Source organism: Triticum dicoccoides, chromosome 2A, assembly GCF_002162155.2.
Source record: "Triticum dicoccoides isolate Atlit2015 ecotype Zavitan chromosome 2A, WEW_v2.0, whole genome shotgun sequence".
Lineage (NCBI taxonomy): Eukaryota > Viridiplantae > Streptophyta > Magnoliopsida > Poales > Poaceae > Triticum > Triticum dicoccoides.
In genome coordinates, this window is record NC_041382.1 from 39,216,730 (window position 1) to 39,232,972 (window position 16,243).

Below are 16,243 nucleotides of genomic sequence, written 5' to 3' on the forward strand. Positions count from 1 at the left end.
GTGGATGATCTGAGGTGGTCAAGCCAAGAACACTTATTTTTTCCATGGCGACTCAAAAACTATTCTTGGCATTTCAGTGGCTTTTTTATTTTTTATTTGTAGATATAATAATTGGTTCTGCAAACTTTTTTTTAATAGTGGTGGTTTTCTTTTCCTTACTAGAACTACAATATTTTCCAATCTAACTAGATTGTGTAGTTGAGTGCAGTAGCATATAACAACTGCAAACTCAACCAAAACTCTTGGATTCGCTGCAAGTGAGCTCCTGGGTTTCTTTTTGTGAGCTCAAGTGAGTTCCTGTGTTGGTGCATGAAGAGTTTGCCAAACCAACAACAGCAAACATAAGTACGTTGTAGTTTTTTTTTTTTGAGTTCCTGTGTTGGAACATACTCGGGCCTGTTAATGAATCTGTACTGCTAATGAACCGACAAACTAAAACTTGATAAAAAAATTCGAGTAAGTCAGCTTGATTCCCCAGTCAATCTGCATCACCGTGAGTAAGAAATCGTATGAATGTTAACAGTACACCTTACTAGGAGCGACAGATTAAGATTTGACTGAAAGAATTATATGTTGATATTACATAGATACACCACTGACACACACCAATATTAAGGGGACGCATATCCCAAATTTTCAATTAAAACTAGCCAGACATTATAGTCTTGCTGACAATAGAATGTTTCAGAAGCATTTTACATGCAGCTATATCTGATACTTCCTCTGTCCCAAAATAAATGTCTTTGATCCAGTAGAACTTTCCTCCGTCCTAAAGTTGAACTAAATCAAAGACACTAATTTTGTGACGGAGGAAATATATGATAAAAAAAACCAAAATGACACTCAACCGATGCACACCACTACCTAGCTAAGATCAAGCAAATGATGCTCGCTGTGTGGTAGCACGGACTCCAGACTCCAGAACAGACCAATATACCCAAGCCTCTATATCCGGCAAGGTTTTCGCTCTAATATTCATACACTTGGATGAAAATGACCCATGGTGAATTGTGGTTGTGGCACGTGCTATTTTTTTGGTACATGGCGGTGTACAAACGCCTTGTGTATTTAGTTATTTGATTCAAATTTTTTGAACGGATGTGGCGATCGCTTTGGTTGGCTTAGCGTTTTTGTACTGCATGTGGGGCAGGCTGTGTGGTTGGTCTTCTTACGTGCTTTTTTTGCGTCGATCGTTTTCATTGCATGTTGTTGTCGCTTCACCGCTGTTTTTTGCGTGTTGTTTTTTGCGTCATGTTGGAATTTTTGCCCTGACACGCCTGTGCTCTTTGGTCAGTATTTCTCCTCCTCTAGCGATATTTCGTTTGGTCTCTCGAAGGATCCCGTCTAATCTCCTCTCGTCGCTTCACCGCTGTTTTGCTCCTATAAATTGTGCAAAGTCTCTTTTACCGGTGCTGGTAGCTACCGGCTACCCATCCACCGTTCACGTGCTTTACCATGTGTGTCTAAGCGGGACCTATTCATATGTATAATCATGTATTTAGGCAATTATATTTTTGTATATAGTCAAATAATCGCCAGATGAATAGGACCCATGTCAGGAATGGCAGTACTTTTTATAGCGGGATGTACGCATGCATGCAACATCTCTCCTCTCTCTCAAACAAGTCCATGCATTTTATTTTTGTTTACATTTTTAGATGGCCAATATTTTTTACAGCATTGTTCTATTATTTAAAATTTTCATATATTCAAATTCTGGAACATAAGATGTTTAGAATGAGATCAATCTTGAATATATTTAAACTAGTTTAATTTTTACTATTTCAATCGTGTCAAAATATTAATTTCACTCATTTCAAATTACAATTTTCAAAATGATTGAAACCAGTTCTCGAAATGAGTGAAATCGCTTTTCCAAGTGAAATGCATTGTTTCAAATTTGTTAAATAATTATTTTGGAAACTAGTGAAATGAGTGTAATATGTTTTCTGAAAATGAATGTTATGTGTTTCCCGAAACTAGTGAAATAGGTGAAATGTATATTTTGTAAATGAGTGTAGTGTGTTTTCTGAAATGAGTGAAATAAGTTATTTGAATAAAAGAGAAATAAAACCAATTTTTGTTGTGAAACTAATTTTCCAGTGTTTGAAACTGATAGTTTTAATGAGCGGAATACATTTCAATATATTTCAAAAATTTGCAGTGAAATTGATATTTGCAAATGAGAGTAATATGTCTTATGAAATGTGTGAAATCGATTTTTGAAATGAGTGAAATGGTTTTTTAACTGATATTAGCAAAACAGTCCAAAACACTTTTATGAAATAGCAGATCAATTTTATGTTTTATAAAAGCAATTTAAAAGAAAATTGAAATATAAAAAATAATGAAATATGCGACATAGGTTATTTGAAATATGTGAAATTGATTATTTCAAACACGTCTAAGTTGTTGTCTAAATATTTCACTCAATGTTTATGAAACATGTATTTCTCAAATATATGAAACATATTTCGGTATGTTTGTCAATTTGCTTAATCTTGTGTTTGAAAAATAGTGAAATAGGTTGTTTAAAATATGTGAAATTGGTTATTTCAAATGTTTTATGAAACTAATTTCAAATGTAATTGAAATATATATGAAAAAGATAGTTCAAATATATTCAAAATTGATCTTGTTTTGAAGGTCTTCACCCCACGAATTCAAATATATAAGAAATTTCAGTAATGAACATTTGGTTCAAAAGATATGAATCCTTAGAAATATGAGGATGAAAATAAAATGCATGTCCAGTGCATGGAGTGAGAGAATGCATGCATGCACCGTTCTCTCCAGTCCCCTCTCTCTTCTCTGTAAAAGCTGACTCTGTCAGTCTGACGCAAGTACATGTATTCATGTATTACCATTCATCTATCTGATAAACAAAACAAGGGCACATACCTCTAAAATGACACCAACGGCGGATGCTTGACCGGTAGGTACCCGCTCCGATAAAAAAACTTAGTCGCTATAAATTGCTTCCCTCAGATCGAGTCCCTCAATCCACGCCCGTCTTCCTCGCCCACCCATGCCCGTCATCTCGCCCACCTCCCGGAGGCCGGAGCCCCCGTCCCTGCGGCCGCGCCGTCCCCTCCATCTCCCCTGTGCGCAACCAAACTGGTGCCGCACGCAGCTGCCGCACGTCCTTCCGGCCCGGCTTCTCCACCCCCCTCCAGCCAGCTACTCCAACCAAGGCGCGGCAGCCGGATCCAATCTATATGGCGTGATGGCGACCAAATCCATGACGGGAAAGAGACCCAGTGGTTCCCGCCGTCTCAAGCAGGTATGTCTCCTCCCCTCATCCCCTCTCGCGAGCACCTCGATGTTGTCTCACGGGTCCAGCCCCTTCACAGCCGCCGGCCATCCGCAACAGCCCCAGGATTGACGGCGTCTTCCAGGCTGCCGCACAGTCCTGCTCCGGCGGCCTCGAGCTGCAGCTCTGGCACATGGTACAGGACGCGTCGCTGCTATTCCCGTGCGGATCCACTGAGTTGACGATGTTGAATCAGCTGTGGCTTCCGGACCAATCATGGAGTTATGGAGGACGCCCCCTTCCATTGTGGAGATGGTTTCAGTTACGCTACAAGGGATTTCATTTCTTGCTGAAAAATTCTGTCAGTCCTTCCTGATTTGCACGTGTTAATGTAACTGCTGAACATCAGTTCTCTCTCATCATCCATTGTGCAGGTATAAGGACATACATAGGACATGGCAGTTGTCTAATGAGTAGGTAACTGATCGCATTTTTTTCTCAGTGCTCTTTTTTTTCCAGTTAGTAACGTACCGTCAGTGATCATTTGTTGTTGTTATTTCAACCTCGCCCTTAATTTATCCCTTTGATTCTCTCTTCCAGTGTGTGATCTTCAGAGAAAAACAAGTGAATATGGCTGTAAGTCACGCCTCTTCAAGGGCGGATTGTATTACCAATAGATAAGATATACAAGCCTTGAGAATCAAGGAAAATCAGGACATTCCCAACCGAATTTATACACAAGTGATTCGATGGGATATCTGGTCACTTTCCTATACAAAGTCTATGAACAAAAGGAATACTTTAACATTCAGGGAGTCCTACTAGGATGGAAGACGCTGCAATAATGTTTGAGTAATGGATGTTGGTTGCCTTTTTGAGAAACCACACAAGCTCTCAGGTAAAAAATGATTATTTTGAAGTACTGATGCACCTTGCAATACATGTATCTCTTTTGTATTCATCCACTACGGATTATAACTATTTACTTGTTGTTCCCGTTTATATATAGTAATATAGGAGTGTGTTTTCCGAGTCGGGTTTTCTGACAACTATAGCCTGTGGGACATGATAGGATATATTTTTTCTGCATTTGTAAAGGACCAAAATGTCGATCGACTATAGGATTTTAGATTATTTATGTTTCTCTTCAATACTACATGTACTATCTCTGTTGACTGACATTTTTCTTTCGCCATCAATAGTAGCACTGAAAATTAATGAAATTCATCTGTTCACATGTTCAGTTAGCTTGGCTTGATTCCTGTTTGCAGAATCTTTTTTGACGCTGCTGTTTGCAGAATCTAACTTTCCCTTCCCGTCGAGGGTTTCCTCTGCTCTATAATTTTCTTCTATTTCCTCTGTGTTTAAATGATACGCGACATTGCAAATTATGACCAGCTAGCTATGGTTTAGTATGGTATGGCTTTGTTATGGCTCATTTTATTGACCGGTGTGTGGTTGGTTGTTACCATCTTAAACCCATATTTTGAGACCTTGGAGAAAAGGAGGGCAACAAAGCTTTAGTTTTGGGATGTTGATATCATATAGTGAGCATGCTGCATGTTGTCATAATGTGTAATTGGATGTTAAGCTAATAACTTTATAGATGAAATTTAGTCGATCTTGCTGTATAAATTCTAGCATGGTGCAGACTGATAGCTGAAATTTTAGTCTATCTTGCACTATAAATTCTGGCAAATGCAGTTGATCTTGCCCTATAATTTCTGGCATAGTGCTGACCAGGCTGCAGGAAAAAATGACTTGCCATACTGACAGCATACAACACCATGACGATGGTCGATGGACACCATTATGTAAAAAAAACTCAACAGTGCTATCTTGCATTTGTACGAGCATCTGTGCATTAGGTAAACATCCTTTTTTATTCTTACTTGCCTTGCTTCATATGAGCAGGAGCAGATCATTGTCCCCATGCCAAACCATGTGCTGCTACAAGCCTACAAGCCGTGGGCCTTTTATGAGTGTCAACACAACATCATCTAAGCATGGATCAAAATGGATACTCCAAGGCTACAATGACAATTGCAATCCCGGACGTACATCTCCGATGACAATCTTGTCCCAACATAAGCATCGACTGAAGAGAAGGTAGCTCAGGCCACACTATCCTAACTTTGTGATCATCACTGCATATACCACAACCACAAGGCGCTCAACACAATAACCCGCAGCTGCTCCACAGCTCGAGAATTGGCAAGGATGTAAGAATGGTAACTCAATATGTCTCGGTAACAATCTCTCTCTCTCTCTCTCTCTCTCTCTCTCTCTCTCTCTCTCTCTCTCTCTCTCTCTCTCTCTCGCCCCCTCCCTCGTGTGTGCCACCTCAATCCAATATTACTATTAGAACAAGGTGTCTTATACAGAACTTTAACACTATAACACCTTGAGGTATTATGACACGTCGCAATAATTAGCAAGTTCTTTTTTGTGGTTAGGATGTACTGCTATATAGCTTGGTTGTTTTATTTAGCATAGTTGAGAAACAATAGAAGGGTAGAATGGACTGTTTGACATAGGTATGACTACAGCAGATCAATAAATGGGCATTTTAGTATTGTCACACTGATAAAAGATTTCACTAACCAACTGAATATACTGAGCGGTTGTGTGTGATACCTGTTGTCGACATGGTAACATGATAATCAGATGCAACCACAATGGTAATATTAAACTTGAATATGACAATGCTAACACTAAATTTGAATATGCCATTGAGGAGAAGCACTCCACTGTTGATGGTATGCTGTTAATTTGTTAACTTAGATTTTCTGGACAGTGATGTGATGTGTTCCCTTTGGTTTTTGTTGGATCCTAACATACACAAGCATGTCTGTAGCAAATCTTTATGCTATCAAACTCTTAAGTTCAATTTGTAAATCTGCTAATTAAAATTCAAGTAAATGGATTTCTTACAGATCGTATCATGTTTTGGTTTGTAGGTTGGAAACTTCAAGTCTTAAGTTTGTTAACGAGAGCAATATAATGCAAAATTCTGAGGAGTCTGACATGTAAGCGAAACAGGTGTATGTCTATCCGTCCGCTGGAAACCATATTTAAGTGTTGTAGAAGCTCTAAATAATTAGTTTTTTCTTGCTTTCAAGGGTCATTTTATTTCAGGATTCACTGAAGTAATCAAGTAATGTGGAGTAGTTGCTCATTCAAATTTTATATTTTCTTAATCATTACCCATCCTTATTAGTGCTGTACTACCTCTGTACATAAATGTAAGACTAACATCCTACTTTTCTTTACAGAGGGAGTACCTTTTTTGGAGTATCAATTTCTGTCATTCTGATGTATTGTCATTCTTGCCTCACTTTCTTTGGTTACTGTTTTTTCTGATAATCACTGTTTGAATTATATTTTTTAAGTTATATCGTGGACCTTTTCTTATGTCCAATTAGTTCTGATTTGGCAAAAACCAAATTGCCAAGTGTTGACAATTGGCACGCTGTAATGTTGTTTACAGTGATTGTTGAACGTTAACTCGAGGTGTCCTGCGTGGTTTGGACTTTGTGATGCTAATTATCCCTCATATTAGTTGATATGCTTTTAAAGTTGAAACCATAAAAACTGTAGTGCACATTGATTTTCTTCGTGATACTTCACATCCCTTTGTTTTGATGGTAGTACATTGTAGCCTGTAGAAGTACGAGCTTTATTTTTGCATGATTCATGTTTTTATAGTTCCATACATGGTTATCTAATAAGCTAGCCAAAGTTACGTGATGGTGTTATCCAATTTATATATCTTCACAAATGCTACTTAGCTAAAATTTCCTTATTGTTCAAGAATAACAGGTGTTCAAGCAATATGACAACGAATCCGATTTGTACTATCTGTGGGAGATAGCCTGGTTATTGATACAATGCAACTTTACTGTGAACTGAAATGTTCCTTGAAAGTTGGTTGACACTTCTTCGATATTGATACAATGCAACTCTGCTGTATGGAAATTGCATATTAATTAGGTCTTTTTACTATACTGCATATATACAGTTAGTGACACTTCCTTGAAACTGAAGGAAATATTCTTTATATTGTAGCTCATGTTGATTTTTGTATGTAACAGTACTTGGACTGTATGGCCTTTCTCTGATTTATGTTTACGTTTCAAGGTCACATAGCAGACTTTCTTGCTTAACATCGATAGTACTTACTCTATAACGTAATATACGATGTTTTCTGACATTGTCATGGACTCTAAAACGTCTTACAAAAAGTTATGGATGGAGGAGAAGGCTGCTATTTGTGTTAATCCCCAGTTTATTTCTTCAGATTACAATGATGCTATTGTATTATCCAGCCTTGTGTTATTTGCACATCCCTTCTCCATGCCCAGTACAATCAGTCACATTTTCAAGAAAATGAAGGAAATATGCTTTTAATTGCAACTCATGCCAATGGACTTTGCAGTGAAGTACCAGAGGTTGGGTGAGTTTGAAAAAAAAAGTACCAGAGTATTTGAAAGTTGGTCTTGCCATATTTTTTGACACGCCTACTTGTTTGGAAAAACCTACTTTCTCAGGATATGTATCACCATACAGGATAGGTTTATTTTCTGTCGTCTTCTCGCTGAAGAATAGTGGAGATGCATGACTAGCTTGATGCTTCACATATTTAAGGAGCAACAGTTGGTTTCATGGTGTGAAAAACAGTGGAAGTTAAGTTCTGTTAGTACTGGTTGTCTCATTCCATGGAGATGACTGCAAACTGAATTCAACATGTACACATGAGTCTTCCTTTTACTACGTATGCAATTTCAACATAAAGTATCGATTTCATCATGAGCACACATCCAGCGAGCAGTTGAACAAGGACGCTATGATCTATGGAAGAATCTGCCCTTTGTCAACTCTTATCATTCAATAAAGATTCCAGGCTTCGTATCAATATGATTTTATACATACACCATAACATGAAAAAATAAAATGAGCAAGCAAAAACTGAATAACTAAGCAAATAATTATATATAAAGTTCAATATTGTTTTTCACAAAACGTATCAATAGGCGCGGCGTGTCGCCGCGCGGGCTATGCTAGTATATATTCCATAGCTGGCAAGGGTATAGCGCTAGCTCTCCGATTCATTCCCAGGGGATCTCGACGTTGAGATCGAAGTCCCTGGGAACCCCATTTGGGTTTGGGGCCGCCGGCGGCACCACCGCATCTGCGGCCGGAGGCGGCTGGGCTATGTTGAGATCAATCGCGGTTGCGACAAGAGGCGCCAGGGCTATGGTGAGATCAACCGCGGCTACGGCTAGAGGCGCCGGGGCTACGGTCGGCGCCATGATGTTGTCAATGGCCAGGGCGACGGCGAGCCCGTCGAGTCGCTGCTGCGCTTCGACGACCCTGTTGGCCTTGCCGTGGAACGACATGTGGCCGCCAAGGGATTGTGGGGTGGGGAACTTCCTGGGGCACTTGGTGCACTGGTACTTTCCCTCCGAGTTCGACACCGGCGGCGGTACACCCCTCATCGGCGGCTGTGAGGAACCTCCCTCCTGGTTAACCGGACCATGGAACCGCCAGTTCTTTGGATCCATGCATGGCGCTGGCACCCTGCGACGGCGTTGCAGGGAGGATGCTGGGCGGCCCACGACACCGTCGTGGTGTGGTGGAATTGGATGCTGGGCAAGGTCCTCACCGTCAAGCCGTATGTATAGTGCATCAGGAGGGAGGGAGCCGTTTGTTTGAAGCAGCGAATTAAAGCTCCATATATCTCTTCCTGGTTTATAGGTTTCTTCTGCTGCTATATCTGGGATACTATAATTGGAGAGATGTAAATGACCGACTCCATGGGAAGCAGATTCTTAATTCCTTCATAGACTGGCCACGCCACGGCTGAGGGGTAAAACTGAGCATACCTAAAAATTAAGGGCAAAACTGAGTAGTGGGCTTGAGTTAAAGGCATAGATGTAAATGTCCCATTAACTAATGGTGGCTGTTCTAAGGTGGTCAAGCCAAGAACACTTATTTTTCTTCACAAAATTCCTGTGGAGGTTGAGCTACATAGAACCCCTTATCCTCATTCCTCCAATATTGCTTTGAGATGTGTGCTCTCCAACTAACTTACAATATAAAAACTTCTCTTTTTTTTCTCTCAGACGAAACAACATATGGACTTCAAACTTTGCAAATCAAACAAACTTTAGGACTCGAATATGTGAAAAACTTTCATGTTTTTTTATTTGACATAGATATACAAAATGAGACTTTTTTTATTTTAAAAACTATTTTAAGCATTTAAAATGCATGAAAAAATCCGAAATTTTTCCCATGGTGTAGATAGAATGTTTTGTCTTCCTGGAAAGTTTGAAGTTTACATGTTGCTTCGTTTGAGAGAGAAAAAAGACAACTGCATGGATCACGGTGCAGAAACGGATGGGTAAAATAAAGGGTACCATGTAGCTCGACCTACAGTAAACTATACTCTTATTTCTTCCATGGCGACTCAAAAGCTATGCTTGGCATTTCCGTGGCTTTTTATTTTTTTATTTTTAGATATAATAATTGGGCCAGCAAGCTTTTTTTAAGAGTGGTGGTTTTCTTTTGCTTACTAGGACTAGAAGATTTTCCGATCTAACTAGATTGTGCAATTGAGTACAGTAGCATAACAAGTGCAAACTGAACCAAAACTCTTGGATGTGCTGCAAGTGAGTTCCTGTTTCTCTTTTTGTGAGCTCAAGTGAGTTCCTGTATTGGCGCATGAAGAGCTTGCCAAACCAACAACCACAGTAAGTATGATGTAGTAGGAACATAGTCCGGCCTGTAGATGGATCTATACTGCTAATGAATCAACAAACTAAAACTCGATAAGAAATTTCTAGTAAGACAGCTTGATTGCTCCCGTCAACCTGCATTACTGCCATGGTTTTCACATTCAATGACAATTCAATGAAATTCACCGAATTTCAATGGACACTAAAATAATTACGTTTCGGCCAAAATATTTCAGCAATTCCAGTAGTGCATAGGAATTCAATTATTTTCCAAAAATTCAAATATTCAATTGAATTCAAGTGAAAATTTCGGTCATTTGGCCGAAATGCAAACCGAAATCATGGATATTTCAGTTGGCGCTGAAATTCATCTGAAACTCAAATTGAAAACCATGACTACTGCAAGTAATAAATCGTATAAACATTAACAATACACCTTAATAGGAGCTACAAATTAAGCTCCGACTGAAAGAACTATGTGTTGGTATTACTAAAGTTTAATTACCCACACCCCAATATTAAGGGGATGCATATCCCAAATTATCAATTGAAAAAGACATTACGGTCTTGCTAACAAGTGGCAATAGAATATTTCAAAAGCATTTTACATGCAGCTATCTAGGAGTAAATGATAACCATACTAAAATGACACTGTCAACCGATACACACTACTACCTAGCTAGTGTCAAGCAAATGATGCTCTCTGTGTAGTAGCACGGACTTCAGACTCCAAGCAGACCAATATATATTCCATGCCTTGCACGGGTATAGCGCTTGCTCTCCGATTCATTCCCAGGGGATCTCGACGTTGTAGTTGGAACATTGTCTGGCCTGTAAATGGATCTGTACTGCCAATGAATCAACAAACTAAAACTTGATAAAAAAATTCTAGGAAGTCAGCTTGATTGCTCCTGTCAACCTGCATTACCACCATGGTTTTCACTTTCAATGGGATTTCGATGAAATTCCCAGAATTTCAGCAGACAACAAAATAACTATGTTCTGGCCAACATATTTCAGCAATTCTGTAGTGCTCAACAATTTAAATATTTTTTTCAAAAAATCAAATGTTTAATTGAAGTCGACTGAATTTTTTTTTTCTGATTTCGGTTTTCAAAAATATTCAGTGAGTTTCATTTATTTCGGTTCGGGGTGAATTTTATCTAAAACTGAAATTAAAAACCGTGATTACCGCTTCAAGTCGTATGAACTATAACAGTACACCTTGCTAGGAACGACAAATTAAGTTCTGACTGAAAAAACTATATGTCGATATTACTGAAACTGAATTACACACACCAATATTAAGGGGATGCATATCCCAAATTCTTGATTAAAACTGGCCAGACATTACAGTCTTTGCTGACAACGAAAAGTTTCAGAAACATTTTATAGGCAGCTATCTAAAGTACTACCTCCATCCCAAAATACAACACGTTTTGGCAGGCTAGTTTAGCCTACCGAAACGTTATATATATATATTTTAGAATGGAGGTACTGCGCTACACCATCCATATCCAGGTGACGTTAGCAACTCCATTAACACAACTCGTTCGCGCCATAAGCCTAGTGTCCGCGCGTTTGCACTTTAAGTTTTCTTTTAAAAATATTGCAGGTCTAGATGCAAAACATAAATAGGTATATGTCTGGAAACACCACTTCTCGTTTGACTTGCAGCCCTGATGTTATTCACTACAATCCAATTTGCACGGGAACCTAGCAGAAATACAAACTAATTAATAGCCGAAGGAGGCTACTAACTTTTTGAGTCGGTTGCTTAGGTAGAATCGACGGAGATTGTAAATTGTTAATTCAAGCACAATTGAGAAGCTAAGCGGTTCCTCGTCCATCTCAAATGATATGAGTATTCTTTTTGGTTGGTTAAGGACAGTAGATAAAACCGCCTCCATACCTGTTTTGTACTAGTGAGTAAACATACACTAGTTAGCATTTCACTAAAAACCCATGTTAGTTTAAGTGTTACATGCTAAAAACACGACATTACCTTCTAAAGTACACATGTCATGAGAAAAGCTTTCCTATGCTGCATGTTATATAGTGTGTATAGATCCACTGTTCAACTTTGAAACAAAATGAAACATGACAATACTCGATAAAATTATGGTTATACACCTTTTATTAAAAATTTAAACTTTGAAAAATTTGTGTCCAAGCCTATTCTTAGATGGTCCTGTTAATCTGATTTGTCCAATCTCTTCGGCATTTGTGTCTGCTCATGCATATCTTTCAATATTTCCCTCGTACCCACTTTCAACGTGTGCTTATGCTGTGGCCCACCGTTGTCAACTCATTTAATGAGTGTCTGCTCATGTATATCTTTCAATATTTCCTTTGTATCCTCTTTCAACGCGTGCTCATGCTATGGCCCGCTGTTGTCAACTCATTTAATGAGCGTCCGCTCATGTATATCTTTCAAAATTACCGTCGTATCCTCTTTCAATTTGTGCTCATGCTATGGCTCAGCATTGTCAACTCATTTAATGAGCGTTTATTCGTCATGTCCCTCCCAGTCCAGGTCGGCAAATCCCATTGGACGGTCATAACATCCAATTGTCCACCAATCGCACAGTGGTAATGCACTAAGCGACATATCGGCCAGTCTGATTAGCCAATGGCTATCGCTGTTTTGGGAAGCTTCTTCTGTCCGGTTTTTATTGGTTTTGGGAATCTTCTCAAAGATTCCGGTCCGTTTTTTTATTTCTTTACAAATTTTCCTGGGTTTCTTTGAATATGTCCAATTATTTTAAAAACTATTCAGATTTGTTTTTCAAATATTTACAATTCCAAAATGTGTTTGCATTTAGAAAATTTTCACAATTTCAAAAACAAATCACGTTTTTCACAATTTCAAGAACCGCTCTTTGCTCCGAGTTGTAGTCGCTTGAAAAATCTCGAAAGAGGACTAGTACCAAAGTAGTGACATGCTAAAGGATTACTGTCGGGGTGCCATCTGGTGGAGGAGGAGCTCAATTTCCTCATATGCTCATTTGGCCTCTTGCAATTGGGGATTTTGAATAAGGTGCTCAATTTCTATTAGGAGGAATTTGGTCAATTTGAATCCCAACTTCATCTCTACCTAGTCTGTTTTTTGTGCACCTTAATAGTGTGACGTCCCTATGACTAAACACATAGCAAAAATAACAACTTAAAATCAAAACCATCCTAGTTTTTGCCCTTTTTTCTTAGGGGTCCTTCGACCACCTTTCTTTCCATTTCCTTGGACTGTTATGTTCATACAACTCATGCACAACATTAAAATCCTAATTACGTAATATTAACACAGACAACCTACTCTCATGATTAATCGAAGGTGGGTAACTATGCGACACACCTGTTTGCATGAAATGTAAACTGTGGATGCAGTAAGGCCAACCACAAATTTGAAGGTTTTCCTTCGTCCATAGGCGATTCAAGACCTCTAACCATCCAAGCATTCCAGAACTTCATAATTTGTAAGAACGATTTTCTTTTTTTACATGTCCCACATGAAGAGTATCTGCATAACACATCAAATGAACTATTTGATGCATCTCTTGAAGGAAATATGCCCTAGAGGCAATAATAAAGTTATTATTTATTTCCTTATTTCATGGTAAATGTTTATTATTCATGCTAGAATTGTATTAACCGGAAACATAATACATGTGTGAATACATAGACAAACATAGTGTCACTAGTATGCCTCTACTTGACTAGCTGATTGATCAAAGATGGTTAAGTTTCCTAACCATAGACATGAGTTGTTATTTGATCAACGGGATCACATCATTAGGAGAATGGTGTGATTGACTTGACCCATTCCGTTAGCTTAGCACTTGATCGTTTGTTTACTGCTATTACTTTCTTCATGACTTATACATGTTGTTATGACTATGAGATTATGCAACTCCCGTATACCGGAGGAACACTTTGTGTGCTACCAAACGTCACAACGTAACTGGGTGATTATAAAGGTGCTCTACAGGTGTCTTCGATGATACTTATTGAGTTGGCATAGATCAAGATTAGGATTTGTCACTCCGATTGCCGGAGAGGTATCTCTGGGCCCTTTCGGTAATACACATCACTATAAGCCTTGCAAGCATGATAAGTAATGAGTTAGTTACGGGATGATGTATTATGGAACGAGTAAAGAGCTTTCCGGTAACGAGATTGAAACTAGGTATTGAGATACCGACGATCGAATCTTGGGCAAGTAACATACCGATGACAAAGTGTAACACCCCGGACACACCCGCCAGTGGTCGTTACTCCTGGCGGGATCTAGACTGGCCCCACAGATCAATACTAGTCTTTTCTGTGCACTTTGTCCTCACTCGTGCGCACCCGGGAGCAACTTCCCGGTCGGTCACCCATCCTGACACTACTCCAAGCTGAGCACGCTTAACTTTGGAGTTCTGTCTGAATGGGCTCCCGGAAAAGAAGGAATTCCTTATTGATATGAGTAGTCTATCATCCCTAATAAGCCAGGCTATCACACAAAGAGAACAACTTATAGTGTTGTGCGGTTTAACCGATAAAGATCTTTGTAGAATATGTAGGAACCAATATGAACATCCAGGTTCCGCTATTGGTTATTGACTGGAGACATGTCTCGGTCATGTCTACATAGTTCTCGAACCCGTAGGGTCCGCACGCTTGAAGTTCTGTGACGATCAGTTTTATGAGTTCATATGTTTTTATGTACCGAAGGTAGTTCGATGTCCCGGATTTGATCACGGACATGACGAGGAGTCTCAAAATGGTCGAGACATAAAGATTGATATATTGGAAGCCTACAATTGGACATCAGAATAGTTCCGGGTGAAATCTAGATTTTACCGGAGTACCGGAGGGGTTACCGGAACCCCCCGGGGGCTAATGGGCCTTGTTGGGCTATAAGGGAAAGAGAGAGGGGCCGGCCAAGGGTAGGCAGCGCGCCCCCTTCCCCTTGTCCGAATTGGACTAGGAGAAGGGGGGCGGCGCCCCCTTTTCCTTCTCTTTCTCTCCCCGCCTTTCCCCCTCCTAGTAGGAGTAGGAAAGGGAGGAATCCTACTCCTACTAGGAGGAGGATTCCTCCTCCTAGGCGCGCCAACAAGGGCCGGACGGCCTCCCCCTTGCTCCTTTATATACAGGGGCAGGGGGCACCTTTAGACACACAAGTTGATCACAGAGATCTCTCCCAGCCGTGTGCGGTGCCCCCTCCACCATATTCCACCTCGGTCATACTATAGCGGTGTTTAGGCAAAGCCCTACTGCAGTAAATTCATCAACATCGTCGGCGATAGCAGGGGCGGCGGGCGGCATCGGGGCAGCCTGGTGGCGTCGTCGGGGGCAACTGCGAATGAGAAGTGAAAATTTCCTAAGTGTCATCTTATATAGCAAAGCCTTTAATCCCGGTTGGTGGCACCAATCGGGACTAATGCCTCCCTTTAGTCCCGGTTGGTGCCACCAACTGGGACCAAAGGTCTCTTTTCAGCAGCCCAAAGGGCGGGAAGCAGAGGCCTTTGGTCCCGGTTGGTGCCTGCTTCTCGCCCTTTGGGCTGCTGAAAAGAGACCTTTGGTCCCGTTTGGTGGCACCAACCACATTGGTCCCGGTTGGTGCCACGAACCGTGACCAATGCACCCCTTTAGTCCCGGTTGGTGGCACCAACCGGGACCAAAGGCCTTGTGCTGCCCCGCGTCAAAAGTTTAGTACCACCTCGCTAGCTGAGAGAGCTCGAGAGTGGTTTATAAGCGCTGCTGCGCCCACCCTCTCGAGCTCCTCTGAATTGTAGGCTTTCGGGTCTAACCGTATGCTGTGTGCCCGTGGGCCTACTGGGCCTCCTGCGGGCCTGAATCTTGGCCCATGGTAGGGTTTCTAGTCGTATTCAGGCCGTGGGGGCCCGGTAGGTGGCACTTTTTTTGTTTTCTTTGTTGCTTTATTCATTTTATTTTGTTTCTACTTACAACAGAATACTTATTGTTGCTATTTTTATTTATTTTATTAAAGATTATTTTTAATTAATTTTCTTTTAGGTCACAAAAATTATAAACTTTCTGTTAGTGCCATTAGTTTTCAAATTTGTTTTTTTGTTTTTTTTGTTGCTTTATTTTTTTTATTTTTTTCTACTTACAACAAGATACTTATTGTTGCTATTTTTTATTTATTTTATTAAAGTTTATTTTTAATTATTTTTCTTTTAGGTCACAAAAATTATAAACTTTCTGTTAGTGCCATTAGTTTTCAAATTTGTTTTTTTGTTTTTTG

The 16,243-nt window shown here is 39.9% G+C and overlaps 1 long non-coding RNA gene across 1 annotated transcript; it reads left to right on the forward strand.

Annotated features, from left to right (window-relative positions):
- Nucleotides 1-3,023: 3,023 nt before the first annotated feature.
- LOC119358808 lies at nt 3,024-7,374 on the forward strand. Its single transcript, XR_005172305.1, has 5 exons — nt 3,024-3,283; nt 3,354-3,730; nt 3,854-4,151; nt 5,168-5,502; nt 6,214-7,374. It is a non-coding gene; the product is annotated as an uncharacterized LOC119358808 (long non-coding RNA).
- Nucleotides 7,375-16,243: the final 8,869 nt, after the last annotated feature.